Source organism: Phyllostomus discolor, chromosome 6 (assembly GCF_004126475.2).
Source record: "Phyllostomus discolor isolate MPI-MPIP mPhyDis1 chromosome 6, mPhyDis1.pri.v3, whole genome shotgun sequence".
Taxonomy (NCBI): Eukaryota; Metazoa; Chordata; class Mammalia; order Chiroptera; family Phyllostomidae; genus Phyllostomus; species Phyllostomus discolor.
In genome coordinates, this window is record NC_040908.2 from 116,940,357 (window position 1) to 116,967,688 (window position 27,332).

Consider the following 27,332-nt stretch of genomic DNA (forward strand, 5'->3'; position numbering starts at 1 on the left):
CCCCTGTGCTTTATTTTTTTTCTTTAGGGTTAAACTTGTTAATGGTTGTTTATATTATGTCTCCACTTATTCTGCCTTCTTCTCAGCTCCAATCTGAAACCTACTTTGTCATTTCACCAAAGCTATGCTCAGAAGGGTACCAGTGACACACTGCTCACTAAGAGGTTTATTTTTCACTTCTCATTTTAAATTCGCTCTTCACTACTTGGTCATAGTGGGCCACTCAGTTTTCCCTGAAACATGTTTCTTTTACCCAGAGTGATTCAAATATGCCTGGATTTTCTCCTTTTCTGGCATGAGCCTCCTTTGCTAGATTGGCCCTCTTTTACCCAGTTCTTACAGGGTGAAGTTCCTTTATAGTCACAGTGGCCATGCTGTAGGCTCTTTGTTCTTCCTTGGAGATTATCTATTCTCCTGGCTTCCATGGTCATTTGCATGCTGATCATCATCAAGTTAAATTTCCATCTTAGAGTTGTGTTCTGAACTCCAGACTTGCATATGCAGTTGTTAACTGGACATCTCTACCTGGATGTCTCCCAGTCAACGCAAACTCACCACACCCAAAACTAAACTCTTCCTCATTTCTCTCTTCTTCACCCCATGTGTGCTCAGTAAATGGTGCCAGTGACCACCCAGTGGCTCAACTGAGAAACTTGGGAATCATCCTTTACTCCCTGACACCTGCTATTCCACATCTAATCTTTCATCAAAACCCATTAGTACTATTATCCAAAGGTCCTTTTCTATACCCTTCTCCCTTCCCACCATCATGAACCTTAGGGTTAGTATTTTAATAGCCATCTGTCGAGCACTTTACCCTGTGCCAGGCACTGTGCTTAGACCATTGATCTCTTCATTTCGCCTGTTTAGCCCTATGAAAAGGGAAATAACTTGCCCACATCATCTAGCTTTGTGGCAAAGCCGGAGCTTTTTAAAAAATTAAACATTTTATTTTAAGATAATTGTAGATGCATATTTAGTTTTAAGATACAGTAAAGAGAAATACTACGTATTCTTTTCCAGTTTCTCTTAATGCTAACACCTTGAAAAACTACAGTAGTGTCACGTTACAGTATTGACAGTGATGCAGTCAAGAAACAAGACATTTCCATCACCACATGATTCCTCCTGCTGCCACTTTATAGTTACCATCCCACTCCCACCACATCCTTAACCCGTGGCAGCCACTAATCTGTTCTCCACTCTAGTAATTTTGTCATTTCAAGAGTGTTGTATAAATGGATTCATATGGTATGGAACCTTTGGAGATGATACCTCTAACCCCTTCAAAGTAGGCACTTTGGGACTTGACACAATTCTCCTAATCGCCATGAGCTGCCCTGTCATCTTTTCCTGAATCTCATCAATGGTCTGAAATCCCTTCCCTTTCAAAGGTGATTTTAGTTTTGGGAAAAGCCAGAAGTGGCAGGGCACCAATCTGGACTGTAGAGGGGCTGAGTCACCTGGGTTATTGGTGTTTCATCAAAAAACTCTGCATGAGATGTGATGCATAAGTGGGCATGTTGTCATGATGAAGCTGCCAATCACCAGTTGCCCATAGTTGTGGCCTTCTGAATCATCTGAATAGTTTCCATGGAGGAATGTTCAAGCTGAATGCAAAATTTGATGCAGATTCATTGCTCTACTCGCTCAGTCATTTTTAATGTGATGGCCACACAGTACACATGTTCACTCAATGGAGTCTACTGCCCCTGCTGACTAGTATAATGAGGTTGTCATTGTTCACGCATGTGCATTCCAGTCCACTCTCCTTGGCTGCCAGATTACATCAGTGTTGTGCAAACTGTTTTCCTTATATTAACAATGGTTCAACTTTTTCTGAACTCATTTTTAATCATTCACCCATTGGACATTTTTTCATTTGTATTGAATTTATTGGAGTGGCACTGGTTAACATAATTATATAGGCTTCAAGTGTACAGTTTCACAGCACATCATCTGCATACTGTATTGTATGTTCACCACCAAAGTCAAGTCTCTGTCCATCACCATTTATCCCCTCTATACCTACCTCCACCTCCCCCATACCCTCCTCTTGCCCTGCAAGTCACCACCTACATTTCCTTTATGAATAATGATATAGAACATTTTTTTGTATGATTTCTGCCATCTGTATATCCTCTTTGGTCAAATGTCCCCAAGTCTTTTGTCCATTTTCTATACAAATTGTTCATGTTTTTCTACTGTTGACTTTTGAGAGTTCTTTTATATGCTCACGATACCAGTCCTTGTCAAATACCTGGTTAGCAAATATTTTCTTTCGGTCTGTAACTTGTCTTTTAATTCACTAAGCACTGTAGAGATTCCACCAAAAAAAAAATTAAAAACAGAACTATCATATGATCCATCAACTCCACTTCTGGGTATATATCCAAAGGAAATGAAAATAGGATATCCAAGATATGTGCACCCCAGTGCTCATTGCAGCACTGTTCACAATAGCCAAGATTATATTGGTGAATGCCTTGGCAGATAATGGATTATATTGTCAATTGACAGACACTGGATGAAAGGAGAAAGAAGATGTATGTATGTTATACATACATATATATAATATATATGTATTTTAATACATATACAGTGGAATATTATTCAGCCACAAAAAAGAAATTCTGCTGTTTGGAACAACATGGAAGGACCTCGAAGGCATTATGCTAATTGAAATAAGTCAGATAGAGAAAGACAAATACTGTTTAATATCACTTGTAAGTAGAATCTAAAAAAGCCAAACTTACAGAAATAGTACAGTCTCCACTACTAGAGGCTGGGGATGGGGAATTAAGCAGTCATTGGTCAAAGGGTACAAACTTCCAATTAGAAAATGAGTAAGTTCTAGAGATCGAATGTGCAGCATGGTGATTATAGTTAGCAGTTATATTGCATACTTGAAAACTGCTAAGAGAGTAGCTCTTAAATGTTCTCACCCGAAAAAGGAAATGGCAATTATGTGATGCGATAGAGCTGTTATCTAATGCTACAACGATAATCATAACGCAATATATGTGTATCAGCATGTTGTATACCTTAAATTTACATAATGTTATATGTCAATTATATCTCAATATTGCTGGGGGAGGGAAAGAACAGGGGAGAGGGTGGTCTTTAGAAACTACAGTGGACTTCTGGCCAAGATGGAGGCATAGGTAGATACACTTTGCCTCCTCACACAACCAAAAGAAGGACAACAAGTCTAAAAACAAAAAAAACAACCAGAACTGCTAGAAAATAGAACTGTATGGAAGACCAACAACCAAGGAGTTAAAGAAGAAACATTCATCCAGACTGGTAGGAGGGGTAGAGATGGGCAGCCAGGGCGGAGAGGACACATTGGCAAGGCAGCCATTGGAGGACCAAGTGGTCCCACATTTGCATGAGGATGAACCCAGAGGAACAACTGGGGAATTAAACAGACTGTACAACCTAGAGTTCCAGCACAGGAAAAGAAAGCCTCAAAACCTCTGGCTGTATAAACCTGTGGGGGTTGCATCAGCAAAAGAAACTCCCAGCATCACAGGAGAGTCCATTGGAGAGACCCACAGGGTCCTCGAATGTACACAAACCCACCCATCCAGGAATAGCACCAGAAGAGCCTAGCTTGATTATGTGTAGTGGGGGAAGTGACTGAAAGCCAGTGGAGAGCCAAGCCAGCATTGTTCCCTCTCTGACCCCTCCCCCACATACAGTGCCATAATACAGCTACATGGGTTGCCCTGCCCTGGTGAATACCTAAGGTTCCACCCCTTACAAGGTAAACAGGCACACCAAGACAAAGAAGTATGGCCCAAATGAAAGAACAGATCTAAACTCCAGAACAACAACTAAGTGAACAAAGAGATAGCTAACCTATCAGATGCAGAGTTCAAAACACTGGTAATCAAAATGCTCACAGAAATGGCTGAGTTTGGTTGCAAAATAGAGGAATAAGTGAATGCTGTGCAAAGTGAAATACAGAAAAATATACAGGGAGCCAACAGTGAAGGGAAGGAAACCCGAACTCAAATCAATGATTTGGAGCAGAAGGAAGACATAATCATTGAATAAGAACAGAATGAAGAAACAAGAATTCAAAAAAATGAGGAGAGGCTTAGGAACCTCTGGGATAACTTCAACCATTCCAACATCCAAATCATAAGGGTGCCAGAAGGAGAAGAAGAACAGCAAGAAATCAAAAACTTATCTGAAAATATAATAAAGGAGAACTTCCCCAATCTGGCAAAGGAAATAGACTTCCAGGAAGTCCAGGAAGCTCAGAGTCCCAAAGAAGTTGGACCCAAAGAGGAACACACCAAGGCACATCATAATTACATTACCCAAGATAAAAATTAGAATCCTAGAATCAGCAAGAGAAAAAGGAGACAGTTACCTACAAAGGAGTTCCCATCAGACTGTCAGCTGATTTCTCAAAAGAGACCTTATAGGCAAGAAGGGGCTAGAAAGAAGTATTCAAAGTCATGAAAGGCAAGGACCTACATCTAAGATTGCTCTATCCAGCAAAGCTTTCATTTAGAATGGAAGGGCAGATAAAATGCTTCCCAGATAAGGTCAAGGTAAAGGAGTTCATCGTCACCATGCCCTTATTATATGAAATGTTAAAGGGACTTACCTAAAAAAAAAAGAAGAAGATCAAAACTATGAACAGTAAAATGACAACAAACTCACTACTATCAACAACTGAACCTAAAAACACTAAACTAAGCAAACAGCTATACCAGGAACAGAATCACAGAAATGGAGATCACATGGAGGGTTATCAACGGGGAGGGAGAGGAGGAGAATGGGGGGGAAAGATACAGAGAATAAGAAGCGTAAATGGTCAGTACAAAATAGACAGGGGGAGGTTCAGAATAGTATAGGAAATGTAGAAGCCAAAGAACTCATATGTATGACCCATGGATGTGAACTGGGAGGGGGAAAAACTGGTGGGAGGGGGTGCAGGGCAGAAGGGGATAACAGGGACAACTGTAACAGCATAGTCAATAAAATATACTTTGAAATAAAAAAAATTACAGTGAATTCAAGACCATTTCTAGACCTTCCTAGGCAGCGAGGACTTTATTCCAGCAGACTATTTGAGTACTTAAATTTTCTACCTGGTTCCAGATGTTGGGACAGATAACCAGGTGGAAATTCCTTTTAGCAGCCTTCTGCTCTGGAGTCCTAATCACTGGATTGGTTCTTTGTATTCACAACATCAGAGAAACTGCTCTAACCCAGGGCCAGTCTCCTGAATCTTGTGACAAGCATTGGATCAGAATTTCTCATTTGGAAGCAAATCACGTGTGTACCAACAGATGAATGAATAAACAAAATGTAGTATATACATACAATGGGACATTATTCAACCTTTAAAAGGAAGGAAATTTTGACACATGGACGTGCCACAGCATGGATGAACCTTAATGACATTTAGCTAGGTAAAATAAGCCAATAAAAAAAGGATTTTACTTATATGACATACATAGAGGAACATTATTTTTTCTTTTTTAAAAATTTATTCATTTGAGAGAGAAACATTGATTTGTTGTTCCACTTATTTATGCATTTTTGGTTGCTTCTTATATGTGTCCTAACCAGAGATGGAACCTACAGCCTTGGCACATCAGGCCGATGCTCTAACCCACTAAACTATCCTGCCAGGGTGTCGAGGAGTCAGATTCACAGAGACAGAAAGTAGAATGGTGGTTGCCAGGGCCCGGTGGAAAGGGGAGAATGGGGAGTTACTGTGTAATGGGTGCAGAGTTTCATTTTGCAACCTGAAAAGAGTTCTTGAGACAGATGTTAATGACAGAACAAAAATATGAATACTTAATACCACCAAATTGTACACTTAAACATGTAAATTTTATGTTTTCTGTATTTTACCACAGTTTTCAAAATAGCAATCTCCTTTTTTGCTAAGGATTAGTACTTGGCCCTGCTAATATTTCTAATCCAAGGGAAAAAACAGGATGGAATGTTCACAGCCTTAATGGTAATGGAATGTTCTCTCAGGGACATCTAAGGACCAGGGGCAGTGCAGTTGTACAGAGCAGGAACACTTGCCTGCTGCTTTGCTCAATGAAATGACTTTGATGTTGCTGTCTGTCTCTAACTGGCCTTTCTCTAGCTAGAGGGAATAATGGAATGTAATAATTTCAAATTTAGGAGATGTGCTGAGAAATATAGGTTCTAGAGCAGGCGATTGCCTGCATCCAAATTAATGAAGACAAGCCTTTATTTTGTATCCTTTCCCTTCTGAAGGGAATAAATACATCAATATTCAACCCTGCCTTCAAGGAATTTGCAAGCTAGGTAAACCAGAAGTATCGATGTGAATTAAGGGTGCCCTTATATCAAGTGATGTGGTTCAGGCAGCAAACTTCATGGAGGCGAGAGGTCTGAGCATGGGACAGAAATGGAAGGGCGTCCTGGGATGGGCGGTGGGGCTGTGAGCTCGACTCCAAAGATTAGTGCCTAGAAAGGAACAAGGCAATTCAAGTGGCAAAGGGGCAGTCAGTGCACATGGGATTTGTGGGGTTGTGAAAATCCATCCAGAGTGGAAGAGTCCATAGTAGAAATCAAAAAGAGGTTTGAAAAGTAAGTGGAGAGCTGAGGGAGGTGGTCTATAAAAGGCCTTAGATGGTAGGATATTTATTAACGAAGAGCATCACCCTGAGTAAGTCTTTGCCACTCAGATAGCCATTGCTTCCATGTGAAATGTCAGTGGTGCGTGGACATTGTTTTTTGTTTTGTTTTGTTTTTTGCTTTTTTTTTAAACTTTATTTTTCAGTTACAGTTTACATTCAGTATATGTGTGGACATTGTATGTCTTCAGAAAACCTGTCTTAGGGTTTCAAGGACCTTTGTGTCCTTGGGCAAACAGCTTCCTTCTCTGAGCCTGCTTCCTTGTCTGTAAAATTGGAGCAACGCCTCTTCCTTCACTGAGTTTGAGAACTTACTAGGATATAACAAGTGAAAAAAATCTTAGCACAGTGTCTAGCCCAGAGTGGGTATTTAATTCTGGATGTGGCTGGGTGGGTGGCGGGGGAGCTGCTGTTTGTTTATTTATATTTGCTAACCCGTTTATAGGAACTTGGAACATGAGCATGGATGTCTTCACATCCTTTTCAAATTTGGGCCAGACCTGAAGTTTATACAGTCAGAATGTAGGTGGGATTCCCAAGCTAGATATTATATGAGTTCTAGGGAGTTGAATTCTTCTGAAAGAAACATCTCAAAGGTCTCCTGATTTCTGGGAAGGGAAATGAAACCACATGGGGATTTGTCTGGAGCTCTCACTTTGACCAGTCTCTGGGAAATATGTATGTGCTAGGGGACGTAAAGATCAGTGTGTGAGATTCTAGAGCCCATGTCTGAGAATGGTTTAAAATGCAAAAACTTCTCAGTAAGTGGTTATCCCTTTTAAGCTGATGTCTCCCATGCTCAGGCCCCTCCAAAGTGAGCTGGTCTCTTGGCTTGTTTCCATGGCACTTTTTTCACTTCTAGTTTGGCACTGGGCTTGTGTTTGTCTCCCTTGGCTAGATTACGAGCACTTTACAAGATAGTGGAAACATCTCTCTCATGATTTGTTGCAGGCTTGCTGCCACTTGTCGGGCACCAGCTATAAGCAAGGCAGTTTCAAAATCATTGTCATTTACTCTTTGCAACTACCCCTTCCCTCATCTTTATGGTTTCTTCTTTTTATTTATCTACCATTTGTCAAAATGGTGAATGGATTTCTTATTACCCTTCAAAGTGATCAATGAGGGTATTTTTAGTATCATCATGAGCTCACATTTATACACATTTGATGTGTTTGAATCTGTTCTAGTTATCTTTATGGATGATCAGATTGTTCTGTCTTTAGCCAGTGGGAGCCTATTCAAGTTGTCTTCTGAGTTATTTTGACCTAATCTTACCAGTATTTGATAGTTTCTTTATTATCTGCAATGACAAGATGTTCCAGGCTTATCTTTCCTGATCCAGACCTAGAATTAGCTATTTCCTCAGAGTTCTTTTTCTTTAGTAAAAATGGTATCTAGAGACCCACACAGACGTTCAAGGGTACTTATTGCCATTGGGTTGGTAACATGCCCATTTTTTACATGGTTATGATTGACATAAACTATTACTTTGTATTCTACTTTTTTCACAAACTGGCATTGTGAATACTTTATTTACTTCTACATAATACAATATTTTCCCCAGTTTTTAAATATAAAGAATTTCAATCATACACAAAAGTAGAGAAAGTGGTCTAATGTATACCAATTCACACAGTTTCAAATAGTTATCAAGATTTTACTTCATTAGTTTTCTGTGTCCCTTTTACTGTTTCTTTGCTAGAATGTTTTAAACCAAATCCTAGACCTATACATAAGTCTTATAAATTCCATGTCAGTGAATGTGCGACACTATAGGTACACATTTCCCCAGGTTACACATTTATGTTACTTCCAGTTATTCACTGTTTTATGCAATACAGTCCTGTTCTGTTGTACAGGTGGGACACCTGAGAGCTTCACGTCAGCTGTGAGCCACAGCATTTAGGTATCATTAACTATCCCTGCAGTTTACTTGGAAGATTTTCTTGGACAGGCAATCAGTCTGTCGTTCCCCAGCCTGCTTTGGAAGAGCATGCCAGGTGGATCTCTGCAGGCTTGTAAGAGTCTTTTCTACTCGGTAGATTTTCTTGTAAGGATTATAGAAATGAGTCTGTTGCTTTGATCTTTTGATCTTTTGATATAATTTTCTAGAGGAAAACAATGGGTATACTTTTTTGGATACCAACAGAGGTTACAGTGTGTTGGGTTTGGTGCCCATTAGAAGTCTCTCTGAAGATACTGTCATTAGTAAATATTAAGAGTCTGCATTGTGCATAGTATTGCCCTCTGAGTTTACAATCTTGTCAGGGAAGCAGCTTGGATTATAATGGCAGACTATACCAATGACAAAGACCAGTGTTGCCAGAGTCCAGGAGAGATTGGGCTGGTGTGGTCAGTGAGGTCTGTGACACAAGACCTATGTTTAGATTTTACTTCTGGGTAATCGGCCATTTCACCTTTCTGCACCTGTTTCCTCATATATTATTACGACTCAGTTCATGTGTCATAATGCAGCAGCCTGGTACTGCCCCACCCTCCCCATCAGAATGAGTCACAGAGCCCCTTCTTCACACTCTTGTGTCATTACGCCTCAGTACCACTGACTGACTGCTGTCTGTGCTGTGCTTCTCCCAGACTGGCTAGAGTGGGCCATGTGCTTTGTTCGTGCTCAAGGCCCTGGTGCCTGAAGCATGACACATTATTGGTCGGCTGGGACTTTCTATGCTTTCAAGTATTGAAGAGATATTACTTTAGGATTATTTACATTTCTTGGCAGTAGTAAGAGTCTGAGCCAGAATTGGACTGAAAGTGTGATTTTTCCTTTTTTAAGCAACAGGTTTGGGGAGTCTATTAAAAATTAAAAGTTTTGGCAATACTCAAATTTCACTCTTATAATAAAGTTATTAGGGTACCTGTTACACTCTTACCATAGCATAAATATTGTCAACATTTTAGTGTATTTTCTAGTCTCTTTTTCTTATGTTTTTATGTGCTTTGTATATTTTACAAAATCAGAGTAAGACTCTTCCACCTTTTGCATGCTTTAAGTTAATGGAGTGGAGATATTTCTCTGTGTCACAAAGGCTTCTAAGACATGACCTTTAATGGCTGCTGAGGCAGAATGACATATGGCAGAGCTTCTCAAGCATGTGTAATGTAAGGACACTTTAAACAAACATTTGTCCAGGTTTTTTAATGGTAACTTAAATTATCTTTATTATTATGTAACCAAAATGACTATAAACAAAAATTGTGAGGTATAAATGTCTGCTTACAACTCTTCTACAATGATACAACCAAAACAGATTTACAAATTAAATATAAAACTTCAGGACCAATATAATTCATATTAACAACAGTGGCTATTTTGGCAAAACTAAATTGCTGCTAATTTGGCCATTTTTTTCTAAGGAGCCTGCCTGTTCTGTGTCCCATTCTTTTCTATGTTTAAACTACGGTGAAACTTGGGTTTGTATAGCAAGCCATTTGGCTGTTAATTGTTATGACTACATCATTTATATATGCAGTCACCTGCCGTTTCTCATTAGTCATTAGTGTATGATATTAAAGAACTTAATATTTGATATCAATAGGAGTACAAGTGCAAATGCTGGTAATGAAGGAGCACTTGTCACCCGTAAGAAGATCATTCAGATGATGGAGACTAGGCTTGTGTATTTTAAGGTCACCCTGACCCTGGAGCTGAAAACTCAATGTTGAAAAGGTTTTTTTGAAGTGGGCTAGATCCCCAGGGTTGTGTCTTTGGGGCCTGTAATGAGAAATTCTGGTTTAACTGTAAAAGGCATGGATTCTGAGGTTAGCCCTGGGCTGGAATCCACAGGAAGCCTCCCATATGGTTTGTGGAATTAGCAAATTTCTTAATCTCTCAGAGCTTTAATTTCAGTCTGTAAAGTGGAGATAATGATAACTTTAACCAGTTAATTGAACAAACTTAACCCAGAGGGGTGCAAACACGAATGCTCTTGTTTTTCTGCAGTCAGAGCTCCCAAGTGTGCTTTGGCAAAGCCTCCTTCCTCTACTAGAGGGTAAATCCTTGATGATACTTTGAAAAGAGTCCCAAGCCTTCTGGTCTGGTTATAGAAAGTCCACCATTTAAAAATTTCAGTACATCTCATCAAAAGCTCTTCCCGGTCCTGTTACTGATCAGGGTTGTAGCTCTGGGAATGTGAAGTGGAAATAGGTAAATTTGACTTATTTAGAGAGTGTAGAAGTGGGAGATTATATAGTCTCTCTGGACAACTTCTGCCCTGCTCCCTTTTGGCTCCTGTTGTCGTGGTGTCCAGAGGGAGAGGGACAGAGATAAGTGCCTTTTAAGTGGCTGCTGCTGGGCCTTCCTTGATGATATCTACTGGTTGTCTGACCAGCATGCCGGTGTATGCACACCCACACATGTGAGTTCTTTGGAGGGTAGGCTTTCCCATACAGTCTCCAGACCTGGAGAGGAAACTGGCATATAAAGTTTTTTCAGTCTCTTTCAGGCCAGCTGCTCCCTCTCTCTGTGCTTCACAGCTGGGGTCCACTTGCTCAGTGGACAGCCCTTGTGGGAGGGACCTGGCAGGAAAGCTTACACCAACAGCTCCATGGAACCGTGTGACACAAGGGACTCACGTCCATGCAAAGCAGTAGGGTAACAGCATCGCTGCCCCTTCTTACTCTGTTTCCTCTCCCCTTGCCAGCATGGTAGAGGGCAGATCTATCTATAAGTCAACTGCCTGAGCAAATTTTCACCAGGCATTATAATATTTAAAAATCCTTTCCCCTATCCATTTTTTGTGGTACCCCTAATCTCTGTGACTGATTCTCTTAGAGGAGCCCACTGTAGGGGTAGGGAGAGTACCATCCCAAAATGCAGCCCTAGCCACTGTGTCCGAGGATCCAAGGTCCATCTCCCCTTCTCTGCTCTTCTTTCATGGACCTTGAAGGGAGGGGGGCAGTGCAGGGGTACCAGCGATAGTTGGGTTAGAAGGCCTCACAGTGTAGCTTCCTAGTAAATCCATGAATTAATTAGCCAAGCCCAAGCTATTGACTGCTGTCTTTCCCTTATGGGGAACTTGCCTCCTCTCAATTCTGGTGCAAGTGGAAAAGTCCCACTCAACATTCACTTACCAGTACTTTATACAGTGCTGTCATATTAAATATGATAATGTCAGGCACACAGTAAGCACTCTATAAGCGGTAACTGTTACAATTATGGCAGTGCCAAATTTATTGGACTTGTGTTGTTGGACATTTATGAGGTTTACTATTTTCCACTATTTTAAGTAATGCTGTGATCTTTACAGCAAAGACTTTTATCCTGCAGACAAATTCCTATAAATGGAACTTCTAATTCTCAGGTGGTGCAGTTATTTACAAGGCTTTGGATACATCATACCACATTGCCTCTTAGAAAGGTTAGTTGCGGTTTTCCTGATTCTTCTTTGGTATAAGATATTATAATTTTTAAAAATACCTGACAATTTTACACGTACAAAAGTAGTTCTTTTGTTTTAATTTGAATTTTTATGATTGTTACTAATTTGACTACATTTTCATGTATTATTGACTCATGGTTTTAAATGACTCACTTGTTCAAATAATAGGTGCCTTTAAAAAAAATCCTCACCTGAGAATATGTTTATTGATTTTAGAAAGAGAGGGAGGGAGGGAGGAAGGGAGAAAGACAAAGGATCATCGATATGACAGAGAAACATCGATCAGTTGCCTCCCATATGTACCCCAACACTGGACTGAACCACAACCTACATGGATGTCCTGAGTGGGAACTGAACCTACAACCTTTTGGTGTATGGGACAATGCTCCAACCAACTGAGGCACCTGGCCAGGGCCAAAGGATAGGTGCTTTTTGATATAAATAATTGATGTAATTGGGAAGATTGAGTGGCTTTGGGCAAAGTAAAAAGAGAACTTGGAATAACTTGAGTAGGGAATCTCCAGCAGTAGGGAGGGAAAAGATTGACCAGACATGACCAAATGTTCCTCTTATTTAGCAGTTCTCTTCTGAGACCTTTTAGCTCTGATTCCATAGATTTCCCCCAGGCAGCCTTTTGATTTTAATTCAGTTTCAAGGCCTACCTCAAATGTCAGCTACATGGTGCCACTTCCTGATTTCCTCCTGAAGAGATTGTCTTCCCACGTCTTCCCACCATAGCTCTTTACAGCCCTCCTGACTTTGCAATGTGCCCGTGTTTTTAGACGGTCATTATGTGGGCTCCTCAGAGGCAGCAACTTTTCTTTTTGACTTGGTGTTTGGCACAGAAATACTCAAGCTGAAGATAAGGCAATGAATAGAAATCATCCTTACTCTTCAGTATCTCACAGTTTATCAAGGAAAATAGACATCTAAACTTACTAATTAAATATAATGCAGACTGGAGGTTGTGGAAAGTGTTGCAGGAGAGTAGAATGAAGTGATTAATTCTACTTGGAGTGGGGCAGTAGCAGAGAAAGCTACAAAGAAAAAGACAGTGGGGGTAGCCCTTGAAGAATAAGTAGGAGTTCATTAAGCAGATGGGGAAAGAATATTTCAGGTAATGAGGACAACTGAAGGCCTAAAGATATGAGCACATGAATGTTGAGGGAAAGTGTATGTGTGGGGAAGGATGAAGAATGAAGTTCAAGCAGCCCCTCTGCTCTCCCTAGGACCCACCTTTATTACCTAAACTCACCATGATCCCTTTGATTTGTCTGGAATGTCATCTCTCTCCCCTGACCCCTCAGACCCTGTCAGTCATTCTGCAAAGTTACTGAATAACTACCATGTGCAATGCCCCAAGGGAAAGAGACAAAATGGGTTCATGGACAGCTCTGAATGGCATCAGGAGAATATTGGTCCCATTTTGAAAATCTAGACAAGAGCATGGTGTCTTGCCCAAATTCTTTTTTTAAAACAATTTTTAAAAGATTTTATTTATTTGTTTTTAGAGAGAGGGTAAGGAGGGAGAAAAAGAAAGAGACAAACATCAATGTGAGAGAGAAATATCAGTTGGTTGCCTCTCGTATATGTCCAACCGGTGTCTGATTTCACAACCCTGACCAGGAATTGAACTGGCGACCCTTTGCTTTGTGGGATCATGCCCATCCAACTGAGCCACACCAGTCAGGGCTACCCAAATTCTTTTCGAACTGCCCAGATTCTTCCAAATAACAGACATTTTCTATCATAGCAACTATAGATATAGATATTCTTAACAATCAAAAGAGTGTTATAATTTGTTTAGTCTCTTCTGATAGGATAACAGTTTCCTTCAAACCAGGCTTAAACAATAAAAGAAAATATAGCTTCATATTTTTTCTATAACAGATCTTCTTTTCTGAGAGTTCCCCTCTATTGTTCTAGTTACTTTTGGTTCCTGATAAGTTTTGGGGCACAATAAAGCATGCTCGAAACTTAGTGGCATAAGACAGCCATTCTGTTTTACTAACAGATGTTGTGGGTGAGGACTTCAGACAGGGCAGGGCAGGGACTTCTTTCTGTTCCCCAGTGTCTGGGGCCTCAGCTGGGAAGACTTAAATGGCAATGGTGCCTCCACTCCTAGGAACTGGAATCATCCAGAATTGTCTTCACTCACATCACTGTCATCAGGGCTGGGATGACTCAAAGGTTCCACTCAGCAGGTGTGTTGACTAGGTCACCTACAGGTGCCCTTGGTGTGTGGCCTGGGCACCCTCCCAACCTGGTAGTCTCTAAGTAATCAGACTTCTTACATGGGGGGCTCAGGGGCTCCAAGGGTGAATGTCTTAGTAGCCAAGGTGGAAACTTCATGGACCTCTTCAATGGTCTCGCCTTCAAAGTCACACCGTGTTGTGTTTGCCATATTCTACTGGTCATAGGATCACACGCCCACTCAGATTCAAGGAAGGGCACATGGACTCCCAGTCTCTTAGTAGGTGGATCATCAAAGACTCTGGCCATTTTTAAAAACTGCCATAATAATATTTTAATTTTTCAATATGAACAGTCTCATTTGAATCTGTTCAAAGTTCAACTTCCTAAGCACAGTAAATACTTCATCTTTCATAGTTACTCCCACTTCCCTTTCTCTACCCCCAGATCTTGTTTGGCCAGGGCAGGGATTTTGTCTACATTTATCTCCAGATTCTCCTCAACCTAGAACAGTGTCTGGCAAATACTTGATGATTAATATCTATTGCTGACCTCTCAATGAGAATTCTTACTAAGTCTGTGAGAGTGAGTGAGAGAGAAGGGATATCTTCGTGATGTCTTCTGCTTCATTGTCTAGTTGACAGTGTATCCTAAAGGTGTCTGTTGAGTTGTAGATAATTCTGTCTGTCCTTTGGGAGCGATGTGTGGAACCCAGTATGGAGGTTATGGTGCTAGACATTTGTCTCAAAGTCCCTGTACACTGAGAATCTTTGCTCCAACCACAGACACCTGCCAGTTCATGAGTCTCTTAGCAACTTCTAAGAGTTGCTTGTCACACTCAGGCTTTAGGGAGTGAGCGGCACTGCCCCAGGCTCATCTTTCTGGCCACCTCATGCTATTCCATCCAAGCACCTGCTCCCTTACCATCTAGCGGCACAGAAGTAAAGAATGAACTGTGGAAGCCTGAAGCCCACCCTCATGTAGTGTCTGGGAAAAAATGGAATCTCAGTACTTCTGAACCTGCACTGTTCACTGAGTTAAACCAGCTTGATGACAAGGAGGAGGGAGGGGTGTGTATGTGGGGTAGGGGTATGTGAACGAAGACTGTATCTTTGTTCACCTGTTCTACCCGTTTGTTCCCCACAGGACCGGAAGGGGCGGGCTTCTCTTTTACTTCCCCTTGCACAGCGAGGGCTTCTCCTGTATCACATCCTCCTTTCAGGCCTAGCTGCAAATAAGGAGGCACTTTATGTATGGAGTAAGTGAAGAGAAACTGCTCTGTCACCAAGGGGATACAAATTAGGAAGCATTTCAAAAATACTAGAAAAATTATTCTCCATTATACTGAGGCTGAAGTAAAACTGCCTAAACTAACGATACATATTGTAGCATTCTTAGAGCAAGTCTTTTTTTGAGACTAAGGCTTCTATTTAAGTTGAACCTGACCAAGTTAGAAATCACAGCTTGCTGTTGAAGTAATGGCCTTGTGAACCCGAATTTCATTTATTTCAAATTCCAGTAGTCTTAGTAACCAAGGGGACAGATGCAAAGTGCCTTCTTATTTGCATGTACATCAGTATCAGAGTTTTCTAGCACAAGACTTGTGGTTGGTAAGATTGGAGCCAATAAGCACTCTACCTTTTGTCACCGCACTTAGCCTGTGTGGTGCGGAGTAAACTGTACCTCTAGGGCTGCCTGACCCTGAGCTAATGAATTTGTGTGGTGGTGGATACAAAAGGATGTCTATTATCCTGAAGAGAACAAAATAGTATCATTTTATCCTTGCACAAAGTTACTGTGTGACAAGTGCCTAAATTACTTGCTGTGTGCAAGAACCACTGCTAGGCACTGTGAGGGATAAGAATACTATAACAAGGAGTCATACTAAACTGCTAATATTGGTAACCTGTAGGGATTTGAGTGGCAGGTGTGGTCAAAGGAGCTTCAACTCTATAATGTCTCAATTCCTTTTTTAAAATAACAGCTTTATTGAGAAAATTCACATACCATAAAATTCCCCATTTTAAAGTGTACAGTACAGTGTTTTCAGTATATGCACTAAGTTGTATGGCCGTCACCACTGTCTAATTCCACAACATTTTCACCCCAAGAAGAAACCCCATATCCATTAGGCAGTCACTCTCCATTCCCTCCTCCCCAAAGCATGTGGCAACCACTCTTCCACTCCCTGTCTCTACTGATTTGCCTGTTATGGATATTTCATGTAAACGGAATCATGTAATATCTGGCCTTTTATGCCTGGCTTCTGTCACTTAATATAATGTTTCCCGGGCTCATCTGTGTTGAGCACTACTATACTTCATTACTTTTTATGTCTTAATACTATTGCATGGTGCAAGTGTATCACGTCCTGTTTAGCAAGCTTAACATGATTGTTGAATGAGTGCTTAGATGCGTTGCGTGGAAACCAGCTTCGCATCCCACTCTTTCTAAGGGACCCAGTGAAACTGCTAGGTCATATAATAACTCTGTGTTTTTTTTAAGGAACCGTCAAACTGTCTCAATTTTTTAAATAATAAGAATGTGTGCTATTTTTGTGCTTATGAATCCATTTTTTTCTTTTTTTACATCTCCCCATTTTTTAATTACTCTTAAAATAGAACAGAAAATATTACAGGGGGATGCTAAGTAGAGTAATATAACCAGTTCTGATTGTATTCTTGGAATTTGCCAAGTCCTCTTTTATTTTTGGTAAAGTCAAAGAATCACAACAGTAGAAAAGCTATTTCCCTTCTATCAGTCTCTAGAAGATGGAGCAGAACCTGGACCGTTCTTTATATCAATGTCAGATGTTCCCCCACAGTAAAATGTGATATTCCTTGTTCTGATCTCTGAGCATGTTGATTGACATTCTGTCCTGCATTTAACACATTCTGCCAAGGAGCTAGTAGTGTGCATACCTCTCCCTTGCTAGCTTATGAAGATCTTAAGAGCAAAGACTAAGTCTTGTGCTCATATTGTACCACCTGTGGAGCATATGCTTAATATGTACCCATTAACTATTGATTTGAATTACATTTACATCCTTAGACTTTTTAAGGTGCTATTAAGAGGAAAATTCTTTTCTGACCGAGACACCCCTAGTTCACTTCCCTGTTAATTGGGCTTCTCATTCTTCTGTTTCCTCCCAAAGAAGTATGGTTTAAGGTAGGGATTTTTAACTGTGTGCTGCAAGAATTTTTAAAACATGCAATACCTGACTGTTTAGTCAGGGGCATTAACCTTTTTTCACTTATATTGTCAAATTTAAAAATTACAAAAGCCAACACAACAATAGCTGTCTGATGTGAATGAATCCAAAGTATACCTGTTTTTTGGTCAGATTGGCAAAAAATATACTTTTGGGTGTACTGCAGAATTTTAGTAATTATGTGTGCTGTGAGATGAAAAAGGTTGAAACTCACTGGCTTAAGGCAAGGTAAGAGTTAACTTTTTTCTTTTTCTTTTTTTTTTTTTTAAACAAAACAAAAGTAAGCAGAACTAGTTGTGGGAATGGAACTGTGTTGTGTATTATGAAGCCATGTTTTCTAAGGACATCCGTAGCTCTGAGGGCATAGGTTGGTAGAGAGCATTTGAGTGAAGATAAAAATTACTTTCTGAGGATACATTGTGAGCCATGCACACACATATCTACCTACCTGTCTCTCTCTGTCTGCCTGTCTGCCTGTCTGTCTCTCTCCCTGGTATACAGCATGCCTCATTTTATTGTGCTTCGCTTCATTGCCTTTCACAGATACATTTTTTCACAAATTCAAGGTTTTTGATAATCCTATGTTGAGCAAATCTATTGACACCATTTTTCCAAGAGGCTCAGATGATGATTAGCAGTTTTTAGCAATAAAATATTTTAAATTAATGTATGCACATTGTTTTTTAGACATAATGCTATTGCACACTTACTAGACTACAGTATAGTGTAAGCGTAATTTCTGTATGCACTGGGAAACAAAAAATATTCATGTGAGTTTTTTCCATGTGATTTTTTTGGTGAAACTTGCTTTATTGCTGTAGTCTGTAGCTGAACGTGCAATATCTCTGAGGTATGCCTGTATATTGAAAACATATGTATATATGGACTTGCCTATTGATAGATAAATTGATTTGTCTATTCTTATATATAGGATACTGTTCCAGGCACTTCTTGTGTATTGTCTCATTTAATCTCTACAGCAGCCCAAAAAGATAGGTGCCTTTACTTTCTCTATTTTATTGATAAGGAGCTGAGGATCAGGGAATTTAAGAAGTTTGCTAAGATTTCTCCATTAGAAAGGAAAAGAAAAGAAATAGATTTTGAACCCAAGCAATCTTCCCCCAGTCCCTGGCTAGTCTCTCTATGTAAAATAAGCATGCATTTTGGTCAGACAAATCTGAGTTTGAATCCTGGCTCTGCTATTTAATAAGAATATGACCTTGGAAAAGTTATCGGAGCTTGCTGAGCCTCTTTTCTCCATGGGGTAGTTGGCAGATTGTGAATAAAGTTCCTCATTCCATTTTAAGTCCCTATGCCACTTCTTTGTGGCTATGTCTCTGCTAACATTACACAACCTGACAGTGACAGGATATGACAGTGATGGCAGATTTCAACTGAAATTTTTTGGAGTTTGGTGGTATAACACGTAAGCTATTCAACACATCCCTTTCTGGCTATGTCGACAACTTTGCTTTCTCAACTCACTGAAAGACTATTGTAACTATGGACTACATTCTGACCTAGTGGGAAGTATCTTAGTGATATGAACTTGATGAGAGCTCAGGAATGTGGTAGTCAATTCAGTCTGCTATCAGTAAAGAGAGAGAAGATTGTGCCCCAGACTTGAGGAATGCATATGCTAGAAAATGTGTATCTTAAAATCTTGACCAGCGCTAGTACGTCTAGAGAAGACGACTAGGGGCTGTGTAGGAACCGTGTCAGAAAGGACTGGTAGGAGCCTCAGAGCCCTTTCAGTGTGAGGAAAGTAGATTTACTTTCTTCTGGCTGTGACATTTCTTGTGCTTCAGTGTTTGACTAAATGAATTCCGTATCTGATCCCCACTTCCCATGAAAATGATAATATTCTCTACATGACCTATTGCCTTTTCTGGAAGGTGATTTCTAAAGTCAGACCAAAGTTACGTTAAATATTTTTTGAGAACCATTAGTCTAGAGTAGGGGTGTCCAACCTTTTGGTGTCTCTGGGCCACGCTGAAAGAAGAGGACTTGTCTTGGACCACACACTAAATATACAAACACTAACAAAAAATGATGAGCAAAAAGAAAAAAAGGTTTTAAGTAAATTTACAATTTTGTGTTGGGCCGCATTCACAGCCATCCTGGGCCACACACAGCCCACGGGCCCCAGTTCGGACATTGAGAATCCGAGAGGCATGAAGCTTGTACTGCAAGTAAAAGAATCATGGCTCATAGCTACTAGTTTTGATCTCAAAACATCAATCCTACTGTAATTCCTTGTCATTCATAAACACAAATATTTTCTGCTTCCAGATCTACAGGGACTTTATTAAAAGTACGGAGGAACCGTACTTTCCAGAGCTTTGAGCTGTTAGAAAAATAGGCTTTACTATGGCTAAGTCTAGAGATGCTCAGGGTTATAGACTGTGGAAAGGTAGGAGCGAGTTGATTTCTGTGCCTTGGCGACTTAGCTTTGGGTAGGGAGCTGTGCGATACACAGAGATTTGCATGATTGCTGTTCTTGGAACATCCGGTCCCTTAGGAATAAAAATCTAAGTATTCCTGTTATTAATTGTGTTAGGCGAAAAAACACACCTGGAGTCTTCCCATTTGTGGATTCAGGAAAGCTTTGTTTTGGAATATGGTGGCCCCAGCGGAAGAGATTAGGAAATGTAGGCTTTCACTGAGTGCCTATAGGATGCCTCTTACTGAGGATATAAATGATACAGTCCTTGGCCCTCAAGAAATCGATCAGTCAATCAATAGCTGAGATCCACTGAGAAAAGTGCTACAATACAGGCATAAGCAAAGTGGCCATGGGAGCACAGAGAAGGCACAACTAATTGACTGGGAATGATCAGAGAAGAGCTGTTGTATTAAGAAATGATATAATGGAAGGCCAATATAAGGCATTTAGCTCAGTCTCTTACATGTCGTAAATAATCAAAGAAACTACTTGATAGAGCCTGTAGGTCTCTCAGATCCAATCTCATGCTACACTGCCCCATTGTTCATTGCTGTTCAGCCAAGTGGCCTCTTTTCTCTTTGAAAGAACCAAGCTCTTCCTGACTTCAGGGCCTTTGCACGCGCTTTTCCCTCTGCCTAGAGTTCCTCCCCTCTGCCTGCCCCTCCCCCTTCCACATGTCAGTTCATTCTCATCCTTCTGGTGTCAGGCCGGTATCTTCAAGGAGCATAGCAAGGTAGTCAAGGGCATGGACTCTGCATTCAAATTCACTTACTGGCTGTGAGATCTTGGGCAGGTTACTGCTCTGCATCCCAGTTTCTTCAACTGTAAAATGGGGTAACAATATCTATTTTATTAGGTCGTTGTAGGGATTAAGTCAAAACTATTTAGAAAGCACTTAGAATAGTGCTCGGCATGTAGTGGAGCTCCGTTGAAGTGATTGCTATTATTATGAAATGTTATTATCTCAGAAAGGCCTTCCCTGACCAGGTTATCAAGAGTTTTCCCCAAACCACTGTAGTTATTTTTTTTTACTTTATTATGTTTTAATTTAAAATTATTTCATTGTTGTTCACATATAGTTATCTGCATTTACCCCCCATCACTCCCCCACCGACCCTAGCCATCCCCACCTCCCTCCCCTGATTCCATCTTCCCTCTTGGTTTTGTCCATGAGTCCTTTATAGTTGCTCCTGAAAACCCTTCTCCCTTTCCCCCCATTATCCCCTCCCACTTCCCCTCTGATTACTGTCAGATTGTTGTTAATTTCAATGTCTCTGGTTATATTTTCCTTGCTTGATTGTTTTGTTGATTAGGTTCCACTTAAAGGTGAGATCATATGGTATTTGTCTTTCACCGCCTGGCTTATTTCACTTAGCATAATGCTCTCCAGTTCCATCCATGCTGTCCCAAAGAGTAGGAGTTATTTATTGTGATCACTAACGTACTTGGGTGTATTTCTGCCATCTTATTTCATGCTGTGTCCTGCTTTCTCTTCCCCTCCCTTCCATTGGATTTATCTGGCTTCTTTCATCTCTCTTTTTCCACCTCCCATGATTTGGAATTTATGCATCTTATTTCTATTATTTTAATTATTTTTTCTTGAATTTTTAAATACAAATTTCTTACTTGAAGTCTAAAGTAAAATATCTCTCCCCTCCTTTGAATTCAAGATCCTTAGGAATTTCTGCTTTAATTCTGCTTGCTCCCTTTATTCCCATCTTTATTGTTGTCTGGTCTTTTGATTCCAGCTTATTTTTCTACTCTCCAAATTACTTGTCATTAATGTTTTACATGGTCAGATCCTTAGATACCCACATTCACCAGTTTCTTTTGCTGTATTTAGTATACATGTTGGTTGGAAGGATAAATGACCATTGCAGTGGGAGGTAAGAGTACAAACCAGGAATGACGTATATCTTAGCAAAACATCTATAATAAATGCCACTAGTGAAGACATCATAAAACACATCTGGTTGTCACTTGAGAGTTCAGTGCTGTCTTCCATCTGATCATTCAGTAGACAGGTGTGCCCCACTGCGCTGACAGGCTTGGCAGAGTGTGCCAGTGCTGCAGCAGGGTAAAAGAAGGTCCCTGCCTTTGAAGAGGCCTCTACTTGACATGAGTAATAGAAGTCAGTACTTGTTGGTTAAAAAATATCTACTAAGCACCAACTACGTAAGAAGCCATATCTTAGACACTGAATGTGAACTAAATATGAGAGACAAGGGGCCTGACGGTGGTGCAGTCACTGTCAGCGTTGGGGTCGGAAGAGGTGCCGTGAAGGCTAGGACAGTAAACAAGATTCATTCAGAAACTATTTGCTGATCTACTGCCCAGTATGAGTTACTGCTCTGGACCTAGGACTACACCAGAGAATGAAAACAAAAACCCCTTCCTTCATGGAGTTTGTAGTCCAGTGGGAGAAGACTGGGAATGATAAAATGGCAGCATGTGCATATCTATCAACAATTGAAGCTAAAAAACCAAACTAAGCAAACAGAACAGAATGATAGATGTGGGCAACAGTTTGATGGCAGCCAGATAGGAGGGGGGCTGAGGAAATAGGTGAATAGGTGAAGGGATTAAGGATCACAAATTAGTAGTTACAGAATAGTCATGGGGATGTAAAGTACATCATAGGAAACAGAGAAGCCAAAGACCTTATATGCATGACCCACGGACATGAAAAAATGTGTGACAATTGCCTGAGGGACTGGGGGGTGCTGGGTGGAGGAGGGAGAAGGGGGAGGAATCAGGGCAACTGTAATGGCATAATCAATAAAATACAATTTTTTAAAAAGAAAGCAAAAGATGCTGTGGAGAGAAATAAAGCACAAAACGGGAGTAGGAAGTGTGTATGTGTGGAATATAGTTTTAAGAAAGATAGAGAAGGCCTCTGACTGAGAAATTGACATTTGAGCAAAGACTGAAAAGAGGTAAGGGAAGGAATCGTGCAGTTGTCTGGAACAGAAATTCCAGGAAGAAGGAACTGCATGGGCAAAGGCCCTGAGTCAGAAAAGCACTGGGAGAGGCCCAGGAAGGGGGAGTGTGATAGCAGATAATGTCAAAGAGGTAATGAGGTAATAGAAAACATGGGCCATTGTGAGGAATTTCACATTAGCTGAGTGAGGTAAGAGCAAAATAAGCAGTATGAAAGAATTAAGCATTAGGTGATTGAATAAAATATAGTTTGAATTCCTCAAACACTTTTTCTTAACACTGTTTTCATGTATATCTGGAATGAGGATGATTTATCTTGTATAATTTTGGAGATTTTTACCCTTAAACTTTGAGGAAGGAGAAGTTCTAGTTCTGGTAATGGTGAAGAAGCTTGTATTAGACTAAATCTCCAGAAAAAAATGGTAAGTTCTAAACAAAATATATAAAAATAGTTGTTTGAAAACACTGAAATGACTAGAGTAGACAAAAACTAGAGAGGATTTGACTCTCAAAAAAGGGGAAAGACATTGGGTGAGAGCCACAGTCATGTGACTCTTCTTCTAAGGGTATTTTTGCCGAGGATGCACAAGCCAGAGTGGCTGGAATTCGAGTAGAAAGCTGTACTCTTGTCCTAAAGAGTCTAATTGACAAAACTAGAACCTGAGGGGAAACTCTGGAAGAGGAGAATGACAGAGTGTGTATAAACACCCCTCAAATATCGGGTTGACCTCTGAATTGTACTTGGGTGAGTGAGACTTTCGGGCCCCAAGGAGGAAACAGTATCTGGAAGGCTGAAAGAGCTGATATGAGATTTCAGCTGCCACCCAGGACAAGGGGGAATGGATTTTATAGTTACAGACCTGCCAGGTTGGAGGGGCTTGGTAAACCCCTCAAGCTTTTTACTGAAACTCTAGAGGGCTACAACTTAGAATAAAAGATGATATCCCCAGACAAAGGGAATCACCCTGGGACTAAGAGCAATACCAAACAGACCTGTTCCAACAAAGCGTAAAATGAAGCCTCCACAAATTCAAGGTTATCTGTGAGTACTTTAACTGCCTGCTAAGTCACAGTTCACTCTTGACAGAAATTTAACAGAATCCAGAATCTCTACAATGTGTCATCCACAGTAAAAGGTTACACAACTTGAAGAAGCCATAAAATATGTCCGAGAAAAAAGTTTTTTGAGAACTACAAACAACCTAGATATTGTAATTAGCAGGCAAGAGCTTTAAAGAAACTATGATAAATATGTGTGTCTACAAAAAAAAAGAATAGGTGAACAGATGGAGAATTGCAGTAGAGATTTGGAAATTTAGGGAGAACAAATGGAATTTCTAGAACTAAAAATATATGAAATAAAGAATTAATTGGTGGGATTAACAGATCACTGAAGAATAAAAAGAGAGGAGTAGAGAACATGACATAAGGTCAGGAAACATTATTCAAACCAAAGCACTGAAAAAAGATTGAAAAGAAAATGAATAGAAGCTCAGCAACTTGTGGAATAGTATCAAGAAATCTAACGTATGAATAATTGGAGGTCCAAAAAAAGGAAGACAAAACGTGAAGGGGGGGAGACTGGGGCAGAAAAAATATCTGAAAGAGTATTAGCTGAAATTTTGCCAAATTTGACCACAAACTCAGAGATCCTGGAAGCTTAGCTAATTCCAAGGAGGACAAACACACACACAAAAATATACCTAGGCACATCACAGTGAAACTGCTAAAAACAAAGGTAAATTTTTAAAAATCTTAAAAGTAGCCAAAAGGGGGAAATAGATACACATTCATTACCAGAATGACAGCCAACTTTTATCCGAAGCAATGGAAGCCAGAAGATAATGCAATGACATCCCTACAGCCCTGAAAGAAGAACTCTATCATTCTAGACTCCATGTACAGGGATAAACAATCCAGGCTGTAGGGAATTGGTACCAGATGGAAAGTTAATTATATAGGAAGAAAGGATGGGCATAGGAAATGACAAATATATGGTTAAATCTAAAAAAATTACTTTTCTTTATGTTAGAGAAACATCAATGTGTGGTTGCCTCTTGCATGCCTCCTACTGGGGACCTGGCCTGCAACCCAGGCATGTGCTCTGACTGGGAATTAAACCAGCAACTCTTTGGTTCGAAGGCCAGTGCTCAATCCACTGAGCCACATTAGCCAGAACCAGTTAACTTTTTAAACCAAAAAATAACAATGTATTATTGGGTTTATAACATTATATAGAAGTAAAATGAATGACAGCAAAATATATATTAAAAAACAAAGGCTAGAATAGGGAATAAATCGGCTTTGAAGGTTCTTGCATTACAATTTAAAGTTATGTGGTATTAAAGATACACGGTAATGAATTTAGGATGTATATTTTAATCCCCAGAAAAAGCACTAAAGAAATAAAGAAGAGAAAGAGGGTGAGGAAGATAGGAAGGGAAGGGGAGAGAAAAAGAACTCAATTAACCAGAAGGAGACAGAAAGAAGAAATAAACAGAAGTGAAGTTCTACTGAAACCCCAAATCTATCAATAAATATGTTGAATATATATGAACTAAGCACTAATTAAGTGACTGAGATTGTCACATTGGATAACAATGCAAGACTCAACCATAGCTGTGTCCTTCAATTCAAAGAGAGAGGGAGAAAGGCTTATGTAAGAATGTGTGTAGCAGCTTTATTCATAATTGCCAGAAATTGGAAACACCCAAATGAGCACTAGATTCCACAATTGCAGAATTCCTATTCTTTTCAAATAGTCAAGTGATACATGTTTGGGTACTACATTTCAATATAGCAAAACCCTATTTAATCATCTGATCCACCTGATGAGGTAGATTGTGGTACCCTCATTTTATAAGTCAGGAAATGACGCTCAGAGGGAGACTGGCCTCGTTCAGGAAGGCAGCTGTGATGAGCAGTGGGCCTCTCTCACCGTGACGGTAGACAGTGAACGTCTGTTCAACCACAAAACCCAAGTTCTTTCTGCTCAGGAACTCAGCATATGTTTGAGCACTGGATCTAGAAAGTCAGTCTCCTGAATCTCAGCTAGAGACCTGTATCATCATCCTCTCATTATATTCTAATAGCAATTTCTGTTAAAAACCCATTTGCTCACTGTTGTCAGTCCAACCACTGGGAAACCTGTTTGTTGGTCAATTGGATGATAAAACCCTTATCTGAAGGAAATTGGAGCTTTCTTAATTTCGCATTATGAGTTTACAATTACTAAGGAGAAAGCCAAGGCAAGGAGACAACCAAGGGCATTTTGAGTCAAGTAGGGCATGCTTTTAATCCGTGCTTTAGTGTTACAGCTTCTGGAAAGTGCCTTGAGATCTCTTAATAATCTTGCCAAATGGGCATTTCAGTTGGGTGCTCACGAGTGATGAGAGAGTCATTGATGTACTAACTAGCTTCTCTGTGGAAAATAGCTAGAGCTTCTGGCGGGCAGTCTTAAATGAGACAGAAGTGTGAGAGCACACCAGAAAGCAATGTGAACGGAAGGAATTACTGATCAGGTGGTCCAGAAATCCAGGTAATCTTAAAAACCGTTTGTTCAAATTTTCCTCTGGGGCATGTAGTCAATACATGTTGACTGCTTCCTCTGAATTCATTCCCCTCTTTTCCCTCCCTTATCGGTGCCTTAATTTCTGTTAAGACATCTGTGTGGTTCTGGGGAAGCTGGCCCCATCTACCTGTATGGTTGAGCCCGTCAGCTCTGTTCCATCCCCCTGACCACTGTGATTATTTTGAATTGGTACAATCTGAGTAAACTCTAGTTGATGTGGTGGGTGGATGTGATTTGGTTAGTAAAAGAAGTGACTGTCAGTGCTATCCTCTGGCCCTCGGCTTACAAAGGAGTTCGCACTGTTGTAGATACGCAGTTGGAATGAGGGAGGAAAGTGCCTTCCATCAGGGCTGCTGTGAGGACTGAATGGGATCACAAGCAAAGAGTCTGCCTGTCTGTAAAGACCCTGGTGGAAGGTCTGGCATAAAATATAAACTCTTGTTTTAAGGATTTTTTTTAATTACTAGTGATAGAAACTTAAGCAAAAGGTAGAAATGTATTGGAATAATACTAAGGAAGCTCAGAAAATTGAAGGGAATGTTCTAGATACCTGGGCAACTCTGGGGCCTTTGGGCACCAGACTGATATTTCAGTGCCCCCAGGGCTCTCCCGGTGTCTCATCACTGCTTGTCTTTGGTTGGATTCCTTTTCTCTAGGTGATAGGAAAGAAGGTACCAGCCAACCCCAAGCCTCCCATCTCTGTGACCCAAAGGGCGAGGTCTGTGCTCCTGGAACTCCTAACTGAAAAGTCCTCAGGAGCGGTGCTGACAGCTTAGGTTATACTCCACCCCTGGACCAGGGGCTATGGCCAGGCATTGAAAAAGTTGGTAGGTCAGACCAGGGCTCCATGTGTTGCCCCTGACTCTCCCTTGGTAGGTGTGGAGGAGTGTGAGTGGCAGCCCCACCAAGTTCATGTTTGCATTGCATGAAG

At 40.4% G+C, this 27,332-nt stretch overlaps 1 protein-coding gene and 1 long non-coding RNA gene across 2 annotated transcripts in view; one reads left to right on the forward strand and one right to left on the reverse strand.

Moving 5' to 3' along the window:
* The window catches only part of LOC118501253, a 32,121-nt gene extending 18,913 nt beyond the window's left edge, over positions 1-13,208 (reverse strand). Inside the window, exon 1 of the long non-coding RNA XR_004903875.1 lies at positions 12,393-13,208. This is a non-coding gene — a long non-coding RNA (uncharacterized LOC118501253). The remainder of the gene's footprint in view (positions 1-12,392) is intronic.
* The window catches only part of GAB2 (GRB2 associated binding protein 2), a 176,384-nt gene that overhangs the window by 5,018 nt on the left and 144,034 nt on the right, over positions 1-27,332 (forward strand). The gene's annotated exons all lie outside the window — the stretch shown is intronic.